At 39.1% G+C, this 19,865-nt stretch overlaps 1 protein-coding gene and 1 long non-coding RNA gene across 4 annotated transcripts in view; one reads left to right on the forward strand and one right to left on the reverse strand.

The window, feature by feature from the left end:
- Positions 1-1,340: 1,340 nt before the first annotated feature.
- Positions 1,341-7,880, reverse strand: LOC148132271 (uncharacterized). Its single transcript, XR_015747327.1, has 3 exons — positions 7,779-7,880; positions 3,567-3,729; positions 1,341-1,629 (listed from the first exon to the last, which is right to left on the reverse strand). It is a non-coding gene; the product is annotated as an uncharacterized LOC148132271 (long non-coding RNA).
- A 1,966-nt stretch (positions 7,881-9,846) lies between these two features.
- GALNT6 (polypeptide N-acetylgalactosaminyltransferase 6) overlaps positions 9,847-19,865 on the forward strand; it is a 76,820-nt gene continuing 66,801 nt past the window's right edge. Inside the window, exon 1 of one of the 3 annotated variants that reach the window (XM_026677354.2) lies at positions 9,847-10,181. The gene's annotated coding sequence lies outside the window, so the exon portion shown is untranslated. Of the gene's footprint in view, positions 10,182-10,497; positions 10,586-19,865 lie in introns of those variants that run through there. The other 2 variants (XM_026677358.2, XM_087956338.1) reach the window with 2 other exon arrangements.

Below are 19,865 nucleotides of genomic sequence, written 5' to 3' on the forward strand. Positions count from 1 at the left end.
AATACCCGAACAAAGCTGAATACCATACATGTAAGTACCCGCGAAAACTTAAGAAAATATATATATACATACATACATACATATATATATATATATATATCATACATACATACATACATACATACATATATATATATATATATATATAATGTTTTCTTTTATATATATATATATATATATATATATATATATATATATATATATATATATATATATATATATATATATATATATATGTTATGTCCCACCTTCTAAAATAAACAGTTAAGGCTGAAAGCAGCAGTCCTTGTAAAGAAAGGCAGCAAACAGGAAAATGTTATGTCCCACCTTTAAAGTAAACAGATAAGGCTGAAAGCAACAGTCCTTGTAAAAAGGCAGCAAACAGGAATTTTCACAGATAGCTCCAATAAGTAAAAGTTCCAACGAACTAAATCCAAGACTCAACAAGATTCTTCAGATCAAAATCCTTCACAAAATAATTCCAATAAGTAGAAGTTCCAATGAATTAAATCCAAATCCCAACAAGATATTTCAGATCAAAATCCTCCAAACTGTGCTCTTCAGTTCTCCTTGCAAATAGACACTTTGTTCCGGACAAAGTGCAAAGTCATATCTCTCCCTTTATAGAGTAACTAATTAGTCTAATTGCTGGTCTGCTCTCCTACTGTATCCTCGTTGGTTCCTCCTTGTCAGGAGACGTCTTGTCCTGACATCTACCCAGCAATCATCCAAATTATCATCTTCTTCACCTGAAGATATCATTGGTTCCTCATTATCACCCGTTCCCGGCTGACCACCTAATTGAAGGGTGGAGGAGTTTGAAGGTTCAAGCCGATCTTGCAAATCAAATGCATTCATCTCCTCCTCATCGTTAGAACTTGCTGATTCATATAAGTCCTCCTCACTGGAGCTGTCATTCAAAAAACCTGTAGCAGATGCCGGAATCACAACATACATACATACATACATACATACATACATACATACATATATATATATATATATTTTATATATTTATATATATATTTTTCCTTGAAGAACCCTTTTATATATATATATATATATATATATATATATATAATGGGCTCTTCTTCAAGGAAAAAGATTTGCACCACCTTGTGTTGATTAGAAGGTTTGCAACCAGATCTAATTCTTTTTCAGAGAATTCTTTTACTGTTATGCAGTAAAACAATATATGTCCACAATGGATAAAACAATTTACTAGGACAACTGAAATTGCGAAATACATCTGCACTTTGCTTATATTATTTCATCAATACTAAAAGTAGCCCTGCAAATGAGGCCAAATCTTATCAGCTGACCATATAAATTGTGATGCAAGTGAGCTTTGAACCAGAGGTGTGTTTGAATCTGAAAGATGATGGTTAGCCAAGAACCTGTGAGTTCTCATCAGCAGACGTCTTTCCAAGATCCGATGCAGATTCACTAAAACTAATGTGTGTTGATTTTCTATTTTTGAAATCAAACTTAAGAAATACAGGCCCAAATGCATGTCCTGTTATGTCTCAAACAGTCTTCCAATCCTGTTTCTCCTTCAAGAGGCTTGAAAAAAAAATCTGTTTGTTGCTTGCCTATGACTGGAAACAGGTTGTAAAATCTGAATTATATCTAGAAGGAACAAACAGAATGGGAAACTTTAGCAGTACCAACATAATTTATTCAGACCAACATATTCCTAGGGCACACTTTTATTCACACTATTCTTAAAAATAAAGCAGCAATAATCAAACAACTGCATCGTTCTATTTTCAAGTGATTCCTAAATAATCTGGCAGATTACAAAAGGCTAGTTAGCTAATTATATCACAAACTGTATAAGGGTTATCAAGATGGGGCCTTGGCTTGGATTTAGGATTATACCCTTGATTTTATAGGTTAGTCCTTTGCAACAGTCAGACACGTTAGTTTGGTTTCTCTACATTATTGACATACAGAAAAGGGAAATTCTGAAGCATCTGAAGAGACAAGCTTGAAATGTCACTGTTCTGTGTCAAACACCATTGCAACACAAAAACCTGTTTTGCTCAGTGCTCCAGAAAGCATTCAAACAAGAATAGAGTTTATAATATGGGAAGCTGCTGAATACCTATGTCTTTCAACAAGTGGCAAAAAGCACTGCCTTTAGCTGCCAGATCCTCATGACCTTTGGACTTTAACTGCAATAAATTCATGTGACGCTAATAGGGGAGAAAGTCCTAATTCCATTTTAATGGAAGTTAATGGAACAGTTATTTTAATTACTTAGAAAAATGAACAGTATATGTTTTAATTTTTCTTGTACATTTAAAGTTGCCATTTTAAAAGTTAATATTGAATTCTATGTATTGCCCCTAATTTCTGAACAACCGGATAGTTTTCATATTCTGAATTTAAGATCTCTTATTTGTCATAAAAAAAACTTTTAAATGAGCAAAGTTCTGGAATAGTGACAGATAAGAGAAAAACTTTGTGGCTGGAAGATGACTGAAAACAGATTCCCTTTCAATCCACTGACATTTATCTTTCCATCATAGTCTAATGGAGGAAATTCCAGAGAGACTTTGTTAATAGAAATATAACCAATAAAAAAGAAGTTATTCTCATGAGAGGCTGTGTGGAATTGCTGTCTTATCTGCTTGTAATGCAAACCTGTGAACATCTACCCAGCAATTATTCCATGGTGTTTGAAAATTCTTAATAAAACTAATTCTCTGTTAGGGAATAAATAATACAAAGAATTTCCACTATTATTCACCAAGAAACCAAAGTATGATATAATTATTCATATATATCACAAATTTCAAATAAAGCTTCTTTTTTATTGACTTTTCTGGTTTAAGAATAGATGAAGGGGTAATTTTATTTGAAACTTTAACTACCGGGGGAATACATATAGCACATCTCAACGAATAATGTAAAAAGCACTGCCTTAGATGGTTGCAGTACTTTCTGCAATAAACTGCAGCAATAACACATACAATGGTGTCACTGCACAAACGCCAGCACACATTCATCCTTGCCTGTCAACGTCTGATGCAAGTATCTTACTTGTGGCATTTGTGTGATGAATCATCACGTATGCTCCCTTTTGCTCTCATTGAGGATGCTCACTTGTTGGGATACGGTAACGACAGGTTTGCTCCAGTGCCCTTCCTCCTGAGGTAGTTGAGGGATTGTATCTAGCTAGTTCAGCCAAATTCATGAAAAATTGTTTTGAAAGATTTTCTAGGAAAGGGCACCTATACACTTGGGCTTCAGCAGGACATTTGGGCTGTATGCTTATAAGGGTGATGGAGCAGCTACACAACCGTACTAAAGGTACCAGATGAAGTAAGCCCAAACATGTCATAGACTAAGTTAAGGGTCTTCAAACTTGGCAAATTTAAGACTTGTGGACTTCAACTCCCAGAATTCCTGAGCTAACATGACTGGAGGAGGAATTCTAGGAGTTGAAGTCCACAAGTTTTAAAACTGTCAAGTTTGAAGACTCCTGGATTAAGCACACAATGGGGTGGAAGAAATGGCATGCCCTTACTACAGGAACCTTTATCTGATATAATATTTACCTTAATTGATCTCAACCTGCTCAGCTGCTGCTTAATTTAAATAACGTCCCAAAATCTTTTAGTTGGAAGCTCAGTGGTAAATATCTCCAATCTCTCCTGCCTCAGCCTTGGGACCACCTGCTTAGATTTTCTAAGCAAACAAGCCCAGGTAGCAATAGTGTGTCTGAAATAACCAAAAATAGAAGCAAAAAAGACAATTTAGTCAATACTATACCCTTTTCCTCAACAAAATATGTGAAATCATGATGGTCAGACTTAGAACTCAGTGCCATGGGGAAATGCCATAATTTTCCTTTGTGTGACATGATTTCACTAAAAAATATGACAGAGGCAAAAACATATAAAGGATGCTGCAGCTTGAAAAGGGCTACTGATAAATATTGAAGCTGTGTAACAAAAGTATAGTTTGTGAAGACTGTCTGGCAGCAAGAGAGAGTGAATAGACAAATGTAGAAATTCAGTGATGGCTCAGTCAATTAAGCAGCATATTTAAATAGCTTGGCCATTCTTGTTTTGCATGAATATTGGGAAAGTAAGACAAATGCTTCTGAATTTTGCTTTTGGATTCTTGAATCTACTAGCAAACACAGTTCTAATATTTAAAATAAATATATCATTCAGTTCACATACCAGCAATTAAGTATTGTGAGCAGAGTAATTTTAGAGACAATTTTATGACATAAATGATGAATTTACTGCATACTAGAGCTGGTATTCAGCAGGTTCTGACCAGTTCTGTAGAACCGGTAGAGAACTGGCAAATACCACCTCTGACTGGAGATTTTACAGTATCCTTCCCCTGCCACGCCTACCAAGCCACGCCCACAGAACCAGTAGTAAAAAAAATAGAATTCCCACCACTGCTGCATACATTACTGAAGGAACTAACAATATATTTACCTTTAAATCAGGGGTGGGATTCTACCGGTTCTGTCCACTTCTGTAGAACCAGTTGCTATGAAAAGCAGCAAACAGAGAGCATACATAGAACCGGTTCTATGTCTGCTGCTGTTTTGGCCCATCCACCAGCCTGGGCTCTTACCTGACCTTTATTTCCTGCATTTTCAACTGCAGCTGCTTTGCGCGACACAGCTGCAGTTGAAAAAGCAGGAAAAAAATGCTTTTTCAACTGCTGCACACCTGCGCGCAGCGCTGCTCAGCTGTCCAGGCAGCTAGATGACGACAATATACATGCTCACGCAGTGCGCGTCAGACGCAAAATGTAAAATCACCTAACCAGTAGTTACACCGGTCGGATCCCACCCCTGCCTTAAATGACTCTGGGTGGCTTACAGCTAAAACCCCCAACATTTAAAATGAGTATAACAGATCAGAAGGCCAAAATACAAATTCCAAAACAACAAATTAGACCAAAAGGAGAAAAAAGGCAAAACAAAAAGCTTGGGAAAACAACCAAGGTGTCAATATTTTCCTGAAGACGGACTCAAATCTCTAAAGGAGAGATAATTCCAGATGATAAGAACAGTAATAGAGTAAGTTACCAAGAACCAGTTTGGTGAAGTGATTAACGTACTAAGCTAGAAATTTGTAGCAATATAAACCAATTTTTGGATTTTGAGGTTTTGTTGTAATCTAAATGCTTTCAATTACGTGGGAATGAATTCTTTGCAGAAATCAAATCATGATGTGGCTCAAACTTTTTTCTTTATGACTGTTCAGCTACTTTCAAAGTCTGATCACATTTGTCTTTGATGATAACCTTAAGGAATATTTTGCAAATGTGTTGGAAAACAGAACTGGAGCTTTCAATCTGAAATGTCAGTAGGGCCTTGATTCAGAAAAACTCGAATCTATTTGCATGACTTTATGGCAATAACATGGATGAATTTTATTGCAACAGTTATTTCTAAGAGTTATAACGAATTATGTAGGGAAGAAAAATAAAAAATCTTTAAGTACTGGAATGCACCAAAGGTTCTGTGATACTGCTGTCACTGTATATCAATTAAATAACTTTTTTCATATCTGCATCTACATTACTTCAGGGGGTACAGCCAGTCAACCTCTAACATTAGCACGCTGGCAACAGAGAGAAACTGCCTAAAGCCCAACACTTGAAACTTTTCTTCTCAAGTGTTCATGACTTTGGAACACCTCCATCATAATATTAGTACTGCCTTTGTAATTTGTACATAAAATGATTAGAATAGGAAGTGCAGATAACCTGGATTGTTGCACCTGAATTAAATTTTGTTTGGTTAATAATTATAATAGATAAAACTTACCTTTCTTATATAAGAACATTAAACATTAAACCTGGAACCTATTAGTACTTCTAATTCTGGGCCCCTATCTATGGAGATTCTCAGACATCCAGGTTACGTTGTCCCAAAGGTGATTTTTTTTCAAGAGGCAAGTGGTTTTTCTTTTGAAGATGTTTCACTTCTCATCCAAGAAGCTTCTTCAGCTCTGACTGAATGGTGGGGAATGGAAGGATTTATACTCCTTGCACACAGCTGGTCGTTTGCATTCTTTTTAGAGAGTCATTGAGGCTACCTGGAGGTTTATCTGTGTCCACAGGGTCACCTGAGTAGTGCAAATGGGTGTGAAGCCTTTTTGGAACTGCTGAAAAGACTGTGTTGTAGACTGGAGACAGACCATGTCATATCCCTCTCCCTCTGGTGAGAGAGGGCTGTTCAGTTTTGACATAGATAGCCTCTTTGACCCCTCTTTCAAACCAGGAGCCCATACAAATTCAAAAAAGAAAATACTATCTTTACACACACACACACGCATACACACACCTACACATGTATCTGTACGTGTATATACTGTGTATATGGGCATGTATGTATATGTGTGTTTCTGTGTATGTGTACCAGCCTCTCAAAGCAAATTAGTATAGTTGCTTCCCACAACCTTTTCTAGCCCTCAGGTTGGTCGCTTCCATCCTAGACTGCCTGCATTTTTTCCTAGTGTGGTGGAAATGTTTCCAGATAAAATATTGGATTGCAGCCCCTTCCCTGTTCCTAGTTACTGAGTGTGCCACTGAAGTCAACATAGAGTCCAGAGGCATTTGTAAAAAGAAAGATAACCCAAGAGGTTGATATTCTACTTTACCGGAGCCAATATCCTGTTTAGGCTATAAAATCAAATCAATCTAAAAATTAAAAAGATTAGCAGAGGCAGGAAGCTTGCTGGATGCCAAGGAAGGGGACTCTAGGTTATTAGAATAACTGGCTTCTGTGTTAGGCTCTCCCAACTTCAAATAATTAATAAGCAAAGAGCAAGTTGCAGTACTTCTAATTCAGTAATTAAAATCTCATCCAGCTCTAACATGCCATCAGAGACATGCAAGCATTAAAATTAATTTAGAAGTTATTAATATTTCCTGTTATTATCTGACCCATTAAACAAAGATGATCAGAAAATAAGACAGAATCTTCAGATCATTTGAAGAATGGTTTAAGAAAATGATTTATTCCAAATTTGATCATCATAATGTCCTAGCTCTGAAACTATGGTTAGTTGAAGATATCTTTGTTCAATCAAGGCATACAGAGAAGAGTGAGAGAAAAACCTGTATGGATCAGGAAAGGGGTCCATAGACTCAATTTATTATAAACTTAATGTCATTATCCAGTAATCATGGAAATATATCTTCTAAGGGCAACTCAGCAACTACCAAAAATAAGATCATGAGTCAGGAAATATTGTTCATATTTGTCTCTCAACAACCTCAAATATGCTAAATGAGAACACACCTCATTCCCTAGTGTTTATTTCCTTTATACTCCAAATTTAGAGTAGAACTTCCAGAAAGCTAATTAAAGAATAGCATCAGCTGGGAAGAAGCAACCAAAGGAAAAGAAACACTTTTAAGCGAATCCTTTTTTATAACTTGCCATTTCTTACTGTATACATTAAACCATCTTATGTATAAATTATGTCATTGTTTATTTCACGTGGAGCATTTCTATGCAGCCACCAGCCTTCTCCTTTAAATCTCTGGCACCAATTATAGGCTGCCCTAAAAGCATCTCACTTCTGTGCTTCATCCTCTCTTGGAGTGGGCTTTTGACCATAGAAGGGAGGAAATCCCACCAAAAAGGATGAGGTGAGTGCTCCCAGTGAAGGAAAACTGCCTGCCCCATCAGAAGAAACATTATACAACTGTCTGCATAGTTTTCCCTCTGAAAATAATCATTCCTCCCTCAGCATCTGGTCTCAAGCCAAGTGCTCTTTACTTACTTTCTTATAGAAATTAAGCCATCAGAGCATCGTGGTTGCTGAATCATTTTCACAGTCAATGATAATGGAGCAGAGGAATACTACCTGAGTGGTTTCGCTCTGACCCTCCTGTTTGGGGTTTTGAAGGAATGACTGGGCAAATGCAGAGTTTGCAACATTCAGAATATGGAGGGGAGTGGATTCCCAATGAAATACCACACTCCCATTGGCCAGTTGGAATAAAATACTGATTGGCTCAAACTGTTTTCAACAATTCAGTTTGACATAGAAGTGGCCTCCTACTATTTCCTTTATCGATCCACCTTGCTTTTGTCTATTTTTCTTCAAGGACTCAGCTTGCATGCGGTGTCTTTGAGTTAAACTGGGTTTTAAACATTATTTACTCATTGCTTTTCACTACATGAATGTACTGGAGAAGGGCTTCTTGAGGGCAGATTTAGAGCACTTATAATTATACTCACCTAATACAGGAGAGATAGAAATGGCAGCCCATCTGCTGTTATCATTTTATGATAGAGGCTTCCAATAAGAATATTATTTCCTTCTTCCAAAAATTTTACTGACTTCCAAATTATTATCTAGAAAGAATATTAACTGCTGGGTAATCTTATTGCCTACTAGGGCCTTGATCAAATGCTTACAACACTGACCTAAGATAGGGAATATATTCTCAATGTACTTACTTACCTTTTAAGCTAAGTAAACATGAATGTATTGCTTACATCCGACCATTTATTTTAAAAATGTATATGGCTGCCTATATTAAGCAATTCTGGGCAATGCATCACAACAAATGAATCTTTAAAGATGGATGCTGGAAGGAGAGAAATGGTTGAAGTTTGCTACATTCCTAATCTGAAACATGAGAAAGAAACCAATTTTTAACAGAACTGGGGCTAGCCAGTTTAGTTTAGTAGTTGGGGTTAGGGTTAGGGTTAAAAACTGAGTGACCATGAGTGCTAGTCCCGCTTTAGGTATGAAAGCCAGCTAGATTACTCTCTCACAGCTCAGTTCACCTCACAGGGTTGTTGTAAGAAAAACAGGAGGAATATTAGGTATGTTTGTCTCCTTGAGTTACAGGTACTCCTTGACTTATAACCAAAATTAAGCCCAAAATTTCCACTCCTAAGCAAGGAAGTTAAGTGGGGTGTTTGCCCCATTTTCAAATCACTGCAGTTGTTAAGTGAATCATGAGGTCATCACATGACCCTGGGATCATGCAACTGTCATAAATACATGCCAAGTTGCCAAGAGCCTGAGTTTCAATCACATGATCATGCAGATGCTGTGAGGGCTGTAAGTGTGAAAACCAGTCATAAGTCACTTTTTCAGTGCTGTTATAACTTTGACTGGTCACTAAATGAATGATTTTAACTTAAGGGACTACTTGTACTTATAAAGTAATAAAGATGAAATAAAATTTTACCAAATAAAATAAATTCCCAGCAACCTTAGGCAATGGGAGCTGCAGATTCTGGAAACTGACCTCCACCTACTCTACAAGGCACTAATTATCTAAGGTTGTCTTGATAGGGACATTGTATTATGATTTAAATTGATGTGGTTTGTTGAATAAGCCAGACTAGGTCGGAAAACCCTAGTTCACAACTCCCTCATGCCAAGCCCCACTGCAGTGCATTTGGTGCAAGTTAGCATGTTGTGCAAATCCTTTCTATTTGGTCTTTAAAGACCTCCACGTTTTCCTGACAGGCAGTAATTCAGCAGGTCGCCGGAGAACGGATTTAAAAAACTGTCCTCAGTGTGCAGTTGCTCAGATGTTAATCTACAGGTTGAGTCATGAATATAACGGCAACTTGGAACCTCTGTAGCCGAACCGCATGAGATTATCTTCCGAGTAAAGTTTACGTCCTAAGAAATGTGTGTGCGCGCCCAAAAACATTGAGCATGTACTTTTTGCCCCAGACACCATGGCTGTTTGTGAACCAAGCCCTCACAACTGTGTAACTTCCTTTGGAGGCAGAAAAAAAAAAAGCATGCGGTTGGGGTGGTTTTTAAAGCAAACAACCCTCAGCAGCCCACCCTTCTTCTACCTCCCGCCGCTTGATCCGTCCGTTTATTTCTTGAACGCTCAAACCCGCACAATGGAGGCTGGGTGAGATTCCCGCCTCAAGATAAAGCGAGGTTTTAGGCTCCTCGTGGGTGACGTTAGGGCGCTAGGACCCAGCAAGCCGGAGCACGCTTACACCTGTGCCGAAGGCGGCGGAGTTCCCCACCGCCTCGCCTGAGGTCGGCCGCAGGTGAGAAGTCAGGCAGGCAGTGAAACAGTTGCCCCTCCTTCCTTCCTTCCCTCCCTCCCTCCTTCCAGGATCTCGCCTGCTCCATCCCCCTTGTTGCCGGCTTTGCGCGTGAAGTGCCCGACTTCTTCTTTAAGCTCTTTGCTGGGTGAGTCTCTTAACGCGCTTCTTTGTGTTGTTTCTCGGGGTCTGGCCGTGGCGTGACCTCTGCGAGGCTCGCCGGACTTCGGGGCGAAGGCTCGGGGCCGCTTTGCTCCGGACTGGACGGCGCGCCGAGCCGGCAGGTTTAGCAGCGTTCCATTCTTGGAAGGAGCCGCGGTTATCTCGCGTCCCGGACGCGGGAGGGGACGGGGGAGAGAGAGAAACACAAAGTGTAACTTGCGAGCCAGGTCGAATGGCTGCGGCGTTTGGGGTGTTCGTATAAGTGTGGGTTTCACTGGAAGGAGAACTAACTATCCAGCCTACTCTGGATAACTGCATCTTTGCTCCCCCCCCCTTTTTTTTGTTGGCCTGTGGAGGGGGAAATCGGGATGGCTTGCAGTTGAGGAAAAAGTAAGTCGTTTTTAGTCTGCGTTACAGCTTAAGTGCCAGCCCTTCTAGGTTGGGGTGTTTTTTTTTTGTGTTCCTTTATTACTTCCTATAGTACTTCAGCCTGCTTTCTCACTGCCATTTTGTTCTCTTAAGACAACTTTTCCCAACCGGGTGCTTTCCAGATATATTCGGATAGTTAAGTTCCAGGAACTGTAATTTGGGGGAAGGCGGCTTGAAAATAACTCAAATACTGGGGTGGTACCACTGAAATAATCCATTTCGGGTCACAGCCCATCAGAGAAGAGACTGGGGAAGTAGTTATCTAATAGTGCAGTTAGGTGTTAAACTTGAAAGCCTTAAGATGATTGGAAGGAAGTAAAGGTATCTCCTGTGCTTGGTTGCTCAGCTCATTCTCTGAGAAAAACCCTGATTGTCCTTGTCTCTAACCCTGCCACCACATCACAACACTACCTTACTGAGACCCCACCACTTTGGGTGACAGGCTTTTAAATGATACAAGCTGGTGCAAAAGAATGCTTAAGCTGAAGTAGAATAAATTCAAGGGGTGTGTGTGTGTGTACATGGTTTGCCTTGATTTTGAAGATGCTCAGTCGGATTAGATCTTGGATGGGAAGACAGTTAGGAAACCCTAGGACTGTAGATAAAACTGGGTCATTGAAAGACGTCCTGGAAGGAGACATTGGCAGGCCAATTCTATATTATTGTGAAGAAAAACACTATATGCTATGTGCCTGTAATCAAGCCCAGCGTAACTGGTGGTCTCTCTACCATTATAGACTGTAGGTATCACTTTTAGCTCTTTCAGGGCTGTGTTATTTGCCTTGAAACAGAGTCCATTCAGCCCCTCATTAATATCAACTGCCATGTGCATCTAAATAATACGTTGCAAGCTCAAAAGTCCTTCAGAATTCAAAAAAGTTACTGGGCTGTGTCAGTGAAGGTTGAAAATCATGTAATTCTTTAATCTACAATGAACTCTCGGTTTTGTAGCAACCGGTTGTAACTTCCCAGTGGCATTATGAAACAAAGCAAATTCGGGAAAACCAAGTTTCCATAAGAGATTTCAGATTTCTAGCAATTTTTGAGGAGGAAACCCTTCTTGTATATATTATTATGGTAATTCTTACTTTAGGAAAACCATGAAGTGCAGGGAAGGTTGGTAATTATCACTACCTCTGTTAGAAAGGAAGTGAGAAAAAATAACTTGCTGGAAGCCACTAATCAGTTGAATGAAGCAAAATATAAAATGTAGACTTTAAGGTTCTACGGGAGAGACTATATGCTTTGGGATATATCTTGACTTCTCCTAGATGAATCACAGGATTGGGTGGAATTATTGTTTTATTGACTCTTAGCCTTCAACTCTCCAGTCATGATGGGAATAGAAATAATGTGTCATATCTGCCACACCCCCATTTTATGAGCCGAGAAAAGTTCCTCAGAGGCAGACATTCCTATACTCTACTGTATTTACAATATAGGTCACTAGAGGGAGACGGTGAGTTAAAGGTTGGGCTGAGCCTGAGCTATGACTTGGCACTGGAAACTTTTATAAGCAGGGGAAGTGTAGCTTGGAAAGCACAAAGTAAAAATAGCTATTTCAGGTCTAAATCTTGCTCATCAAAGGGGATGTTTGAACAGAAGCATTGAGAGAAGTTGTCTCACTTCCTCAAGGCTGCTTGCATAAAATGAAAGGAACCAGTTAGATCTCCAGCAGTAAATTAAGTAAATCAAAAGGAACAGGATTGTCAACAATGAAACAATCCGCTTTGCCTCTGTTCAAAGATTCAGCAGCTTCATCTGAAGTGCTATCACAGTGTTCGCCCCAATTGCTGCAGTTGTAGAATACTATTTAGAAATTGTGGGGATCCCACAATTCAACTTAACACCCCCGTCTGAGAGCATGGAAGTAAACATTGTTAGTGAATAAAATAGTGGTAGTAGGTGCAGTTGTATAAACTTTCACATCCCCATTTAAAAAAAGTTTTTAAAAATGAATATCTTACCAAGGATGTAATCCAGAATTAAGGCTTTAATTACAGGTTGAGGCAGGGGCCGTGTTGGAAAGTGGACACTGAATATCAGCTCTGGCTGGTGAATTTGGGATGCTGCTATGAGTCATCCATGGCCCCACTTTGAGAACCTCTAAATTAATAGGTAATCCACATAGAGAAGGCAGCAGAAAGATGCATCACAGCAATGGAGAGTCCTCCCTCTTAAAAGTTAAATGTATAACTAACATTAAAAAGTGAAAATAAAGATCTGGGGCCCTAAGAATAACTTTTCTGTTTTGTGGGATTTTGTTTCATGTGAACCCATATAACTTCTCCCTTTTTAAATCTGTTTTTGGCAGTATATGTGTGTTTAGCAAAGTGCATAAACAAAGGTAAACAGACTCAAGTTTTGGTTCCTTCTAATTTTCTTGGTTGAGCTTTCTAGATGGTTTGACATCTACACATTACAGGTACTCCTCGACTTACAACAGTTCGTTTAATGACCATTCAAAGTTACAACAGCACTGAAAAATGTGACTTATGACCGTTTTTCACAGTTAAGTACAACTTTTGCAGCATTCCCAAGACCATGTGATCAAAATTCAGATGCTTGGCAATTGGTTCATATTTATGGTAGTTGCATTGTTTTGGGGTTCATGTGATCAGCTTTTACGAACTTCTGACAAGCAAAGTAAATGGGGAAGCCAGATTCACTTAACAACTGGATTACTAACTTATCAAGTGCAGTGATCCACTTAACTGTGGCAAGAAAGGTCATAAAAATGAGGCAAAATTCACTTAACAAATGTCTCACTTAACAAGTTTTGGCCTCAATTGTGGTCATAAGTCAAGGACTACCTATATTCCCGGAACATCATCTCTTGCCTATATAATTGATGTTAAAAATGATTCCACACTATTAATAATTTTTACAAAACAGTGGGGACTAATAATTGAGCCTCATAGTTATGATTATAAAACAGGTCACCATGGGAATATGGTGAATAAATATGGTGAATAAATCCCAACTATTAAAAGATGAAGGACTCTGACTCAGTCCCTCTGATTTTGATTTCTCTGTTTAGTCTTCATGGTAACAGTATGGAAATGAGGATGGGGTTATTTCCAATTTGCTGATCAAATCTATTTCCTGGGGGATTTTCTCGTGGTCTCCCATCCCTGTAGCTAGGTCTGAGTCAAAACCATCTCAGTGCGGTCACCTGCTGATCTAGTTGATTACTATACACTGCTAACTGGCCACTTCAAGCAGATTATGTTGGTTTGGTTTGTGACCATAAGTTTCTACCCCACTTTTTTTAATTCTGACAAGTACTCCTGATAGCTAAAACTTAAAGAACAACCATTTATTTAAAATATTTTACTGGATGGTAAAAGAAATATTAAAATATCTAATAATGCCCTGTCAGAAGAGAGATATTTTTTATCTTTCTAAATGCTGAAGAGAACAAATGTTACTTGAGGAGAATCAAGTTATGTTTTTCACATGATTTGCTGTCCTTCCCAAAAATAAGTCTCCTCTCTTGGACACAGTCAAAGAGGATGCCTCATCATATCTTGAAATAATACGTAGTCATGCTATCAGTTGGCAGGAGTGTCCAGAGTGAGGTCAAAAAAACTTAAGATGGGGCCCCCAAAAGTGCTTTTTCAAAAAGTAACTGGATTTTCTTTGATTTGCTTGAAGACATTTCACTTCTCATCCAAGAAGCTTCTTCAGTTCTGAACATTTTGGTTCAGAAGCGAACCATTTTTGAACAAAACAGTCCAGTTGCCTCTTGAAAAAGCACTTGCCATGACTTGGATGACTGAGAATCTCCATAGACATTAAGATGGGGGCCATTATGGTGCAATTAAGCTCTGCCTGTTTTTTTAGATCTGTCATCTGTGCAATAAAAGGGTACATGGTGACCACTATGTTCTGTTTTTTAATTGAGTGGATACTCCTGTTAACTGTCTTCCATGTGGTATTTAGATGACATTTTGTCTTTCATCTTACCTGTCAAATTCTTTTGGGCCATTATTGATGTAGGTAGGAGTTTTAATGTCAACAGCTGTTGACCCAAAATTCAACAGAAATAAAACACTACTTGAGAAGGAAGATAGCTGTAATCACAATAGGCAGAGGCTGATGTCTTATGAGTACGTTTTGAGCTATCCTGAACATCATTGTTGTGACTAAGTCTAAATTAAACACTTGCCTAAAAATGATTCACATTTTTTTACACAGATGATCGCTAACTTGACAGCATCATAATATACCCCTCCCAAGATAGTTACTTTAATATGAATGTGACCAAACCAGCTTTCTAGTGTAATCCTGAGAAACAAAGTCCAAGAAATTTGTATGGTGGTTTGACATTGAAATGAGACACAGGGAACTGTCTCTGAGAAAAATGCCAACCCTGAGAGAACTCAGGTAGCAGTATTTATTGAGAAAAAACACAAGCAAAATATACAGTATGCATATTCAGAAAACAATGACCTCAACAGGAGATTACTTCACCAGCATGAGAACACACAATCTTGGAAAGTCCCAGATGTTACCTTGCTAAGATGAGATCATACAGCCACGGAAAGTCTCATGGGAAAGTTTGGAAAGTCCCATGAGAAAGCACAACTGTGTATCTTGTACCTTGAACTTTCACCCATTTTCCTATTCCTTCTAAACTGGCAGAATCAAAACAGAATGAGGCACTCTGAGCAAAGATACTCCTACCCCCACCAAGAATGCCCACATTTCCCTAGACTTACTGCTAGTTATACAAAGGCCTTACAGAAAATGATAAAATGATCAATAGGTTATATTACCACATTCCCTCCTTTTTTATTTATTCAAAGATAGGGGGTGTTTTAGTGGCATAGTACACAGTTCCCTCATGACCTGATCCCTCACGCCGGAAGACTGAGGTACACATTTGTAATAGATTAGGAATACATTGAATAAAACAACATAATAAGATACATATAGCAATAATAATAACAACCCCTTGCAATAAGGAGCGAAACCATGATCCATCAGGAAGCCAGGACCACAGACTGTCCCAGAATGATGCATTAAACCCATCAGCTCCAGATTGATGCTGAGCAATACGATCTTCCATGTCCTGAACAGTTTTTGTAATGTTTGGCTCATAATTATGTATAAAAACACAACAATGTGAATGAATTAAAGCACAAACTCCTCCTTGAGCAGCTAACATAATATCTAAAGCATATCGATTTTGCAAAGTAACTGTACGAATTTCAGACATTTCTACATTAATCATCTTAATATTCTTTATAGTATCATTAAACATAGCAACAGTAAAATTATTTAAAATATGAATATCCCTATAGTTCATAGCAATTCCCAAAGGCGGATAAGACCTCGAGAAATTTGTGTCCATAGATTACCTCCCATGGTTAGGATCTGGAATTGCTCTGTTGTAGCACAAGACAACTGTTTTCTCCAGGTTGCATTCTTTATTAAATCTTTTTCCTCAAAAGGCACTCCATGCAATGTTAGTCCTTCTCCCACTCTCCCAGGAAGGTGCATACACAACCAACAATTGGTGATGTTCAAGTTTTTGGCAGTTGAGCGCAAATCTTTAATGTAATTATTATCTGTCCACAAATCATCGCCCAATTCTCCGGCACGCTGAACATGCTGTCGCTGCTCTCTCCGCACCCGAGCAGCCCAGGACAGATTAGGCAGAATCAACAGGATCAGGAACCACAGATGCACCATCCTGCTCCTCCGAAACTTCCTTCACAGGTGCTCTGCGAATGATCAGGCCGAACACACCACCAGGAACCCAACGAATTTGACCAAGATGTTCAACTGCTGCATAACCACGTCCCCACGTTATCAGCTCAGCAGGAACCCATGCCGGATCTGGAAGGAACCGCACCAACACCCGAGGTCTCACCGCATCTGTAGAAGGAGAAGAAAAATGCCTGCTGGCCGCGCGCAGGGGGTTACCAGACAAATTTAAAAATTTAAAGTATACAAAGCTAGATTTAATTGATCTTGAATCGCCGGAAGCCCCAGGAGCTTCCCTCCTTTTTATTTAATTTAGTCAACATGATCTTGAGCGTGGCAAATTTATGTTCCACGGACCATTGTTTGCAAAACTGATCAAAACCGGTGCTCGATAAGCCGCACCATTATCAGTTTTTAAAGTTTTAGGTGTTCCAGCAACTGAAAAGTCTTAATGCAATGATTGATGACATGTTTAACCATCTCACCTCTTTGAGGGGTAGCCATTAAAAATCCTGAGTAAGTATCCACAGTCACATGTATATATTTCCAGGGCGCAAATGGTGGATATTGAGTAACATCCATTTGCCAAATCATTGAAGGTTTCAACCCTCTGGGGTTAACTCCCATAGGGATATTTGTGCCCTGCTTTGAACAAGTTGGACATTGTTGAATTATGGCAGCAGCTTCTGCAGTAGTAAGTTTAAATTGCTGTGCCAATGCTTTAGCGTTTTGATGAAAATAACTATGACTATCCCATGGCTGGACAGTGAGAACTGAAGTTACAGCACTGTCAGCTTTGGCATTACCTTGTGATAAAATTCCAGGCAAATTACTATGACTACGAATATGAGCAACAAAACACACATTCACACGCTGCTCCAAACATCCTTGTAACAACAAAAGCAATCTTAAAATATCAGGTGATATTCCAGGAGACAAATAAGAACCTGCTACAAAGGGTAACAAATTATACACATACAATGAATCCACTATTAAATTAAAATCCTGATTGTGAAAATTTTGAAAAGCCAAAACTACAGCAGCAAGTTCTGCCTGCTGGGCAGACTTCTGCTCTGAAGTCACTTTTGTATGCCAAATTCCAGATTTATCTTTCCAAACACAAGCACCAAAAACTTTCCCTCCATCAGTAAAAACTGTAGGAGCATCTGATATGCCCAATGGTATCCTTTCTTACATTTTGGGCACACTGATTTAGGACGAACACCCTGTCCCATTGATCTCTTATTCTGCTGACTTTGACCCCTCCAGGAGCCCGACATTGCGCTTTAAAATGTCCAGGCTTCCCACAATTGAAACAATTCCCCTTTTGAGCATGTCCTGTTTGTAAAGCCAGAGCTAAAGTTTCCATGTTAAAAGACTGACTCCCTACCTTTCTACATGCATTAATCAAATCTGCGATTTCTCTCTCCACTTGCTACCAGTGGATTTAAAATCTTTTTGCAATCTGTGTTAGCTTGTTCTACTGCTAACTTAAAAAGCAACTCTTTCTGGGCGAATTGATTATCAATTTGTCTTTCAATAGCCAATTTCAGTCTGCTAATGAAATTTTCATAGGGTTCATTGTTCCCTTGTTTGATGTTAGTAAAGGTCTTCTCACCACCTTCGCCATCAGGGAGAGACCCTATGGCTTGAAAAATTATTTGTGGGAGAAGAATGAACCCTTCCTCAGGCATACCATCTCTCTGTTGTTCCACTGTTGTAAAATTACCAGCTCCGTAAAGCTGATCTGGGGTAACATTTGCTGTTCCCCTCTGGACTGCCAGCTGTCTCCATTTCTGATCTAACACCAAATATTGAGCTGGAGTTAAAATCATATTCAACAGAGCTTTCCAGTCAGCCGGAATCATTTTATTTCCATAACCAACTGCTTCTAACAATGCCTGAGTATATGGTGTTCTAACACCATATTCTTTTGCTGCTTGCTTAACTTCCCTCAAAATTCTGAGCTGTAAAGGCTTCCACTCCCGCTGCTGGATTTAATGCAGCATCCATGACAATTTCCACTGGATTAAGTTGAACTCTACTCCAAACTCCACCAAATCATCTCCTGATAATTCCCCTCTATTCTTTGCTTCTTGAATAGCTGCAGTAACAGCATCCACCTGAACCCTTAAAGGTAAACTCTTATCTTCTGACAAAGTATTTCTAGCGCCAGACAGTCCCCCAGATTTATCTGGAGGTGCCGTCGTGCAACAAAACCGCATGGTAAAGCGGCAAACCTTCTTCGGGGGTGATAGGAGCGGTTGTTCATAAGTAGCTAATGCATCCATAATCACTCTCCAGGTTAACAAAATTGAAGAAGGGGCACGAGGTTCCTCGTGCAAAAATTTCCCTATCTTTTCCAGGACTCTACTTTAATACTACCTCCCTCCGGATATGACTTAATATTTTTCCAAACATACTGTAGTAAGTCCTCAATTTCTTTCTTTCCTACAGCACAACCCCTACTGCCAATTCCAAACCCAAAACTATTCCCAATGATCCCTCTCAATTCCCTGATGTGCTCTTTCTGAGCCTTCGAGAGATCTCCCCATACTCACGAAAGAATCTATCTTCGTCCAGCGAAGAAGATGAGGGCCCAGTCGACGTCCGCGACGATGAGTATAGGATGCGGGAAACGTATAGCCTTCCAAGCTATCACGTCGGGTCACCATTTATGGTGGTTTGACATTGAAATGAGACACAGGAACTGTCTCTGAGAAAAATGCCAACCCTGAGAGAACTCAGGTAGCAGTATTTATTGAGAAAAACACAAGCAAAATATACAGTATGCATATTCAGAAAACAATGACCTCAACAGGAGATTACTTCACCAGCATGAGAACACACAATCTTGGAAAGTCCCAGATGTTACCTTGCTAAGATGAGATCATACAGCCACGGAAAGTCTCATGGGAAAGTTTGGAAAGTCCCATGAGAAAGCACAACTGTGTATCTTGTACCTTGAACTTTCACCCATTTTCCTATTCCTTCTAAACTGGCAGAATCAAAACAGAATGAGGCACTCTGAGCAAAGATACTCCTACCCCCACCAAGAATGCCCACATTTCCCTAGACTTACTGCTAGTTATACAAAGGCCTTACAGAAAATGATAAAATGATCAATAGGTTATATTACCACAATTTGGAAGTGTTGTCCCGGATTGGGGAAATATTTTTGTTGGGAGGGGAATATATTCAGTTATATGGATGCAAATTTATATATATTTGTGGGAAATGAGTGCCATATGTATATGACCCAGTCTAATCTGCAATCCCGTATGCAACTATACCTGAGGATCACATTTAACAGAGTTTGTACGTGCCAAATTATGGTTTAAAACATGGTTTGCTGAAAAGGCCATAGTAACCTGGTTCATGCAAGAAGCTAAGCTACAAACTGATTTATGATTCTTGATGATTAATTTACTACTAGCTGAAACGTTATTTCTTTTACAACATTTATAACCAATTCCCCAGGACTCTGAGCAGAGTATGAAAAAAAATCAAATGCATAATAAATAAG

The sequence above is a fragment of the Notechis scutatus genome, chromosome 2 (genome assembly GCF_049901735.1).
Source record: "Notechis scutatus isolate UNSWTSFEM ecotype Mainland chromosome 2, rNotScu1.2, whole genome shotgun sequence".
Classification (NCBI taxonomy): domain Eukaryota; kingdom Metazoa; phylum Chordata; class Lepidosauria; order Squamata; family Elapidae; genus Notechis; species Notechis scutatus.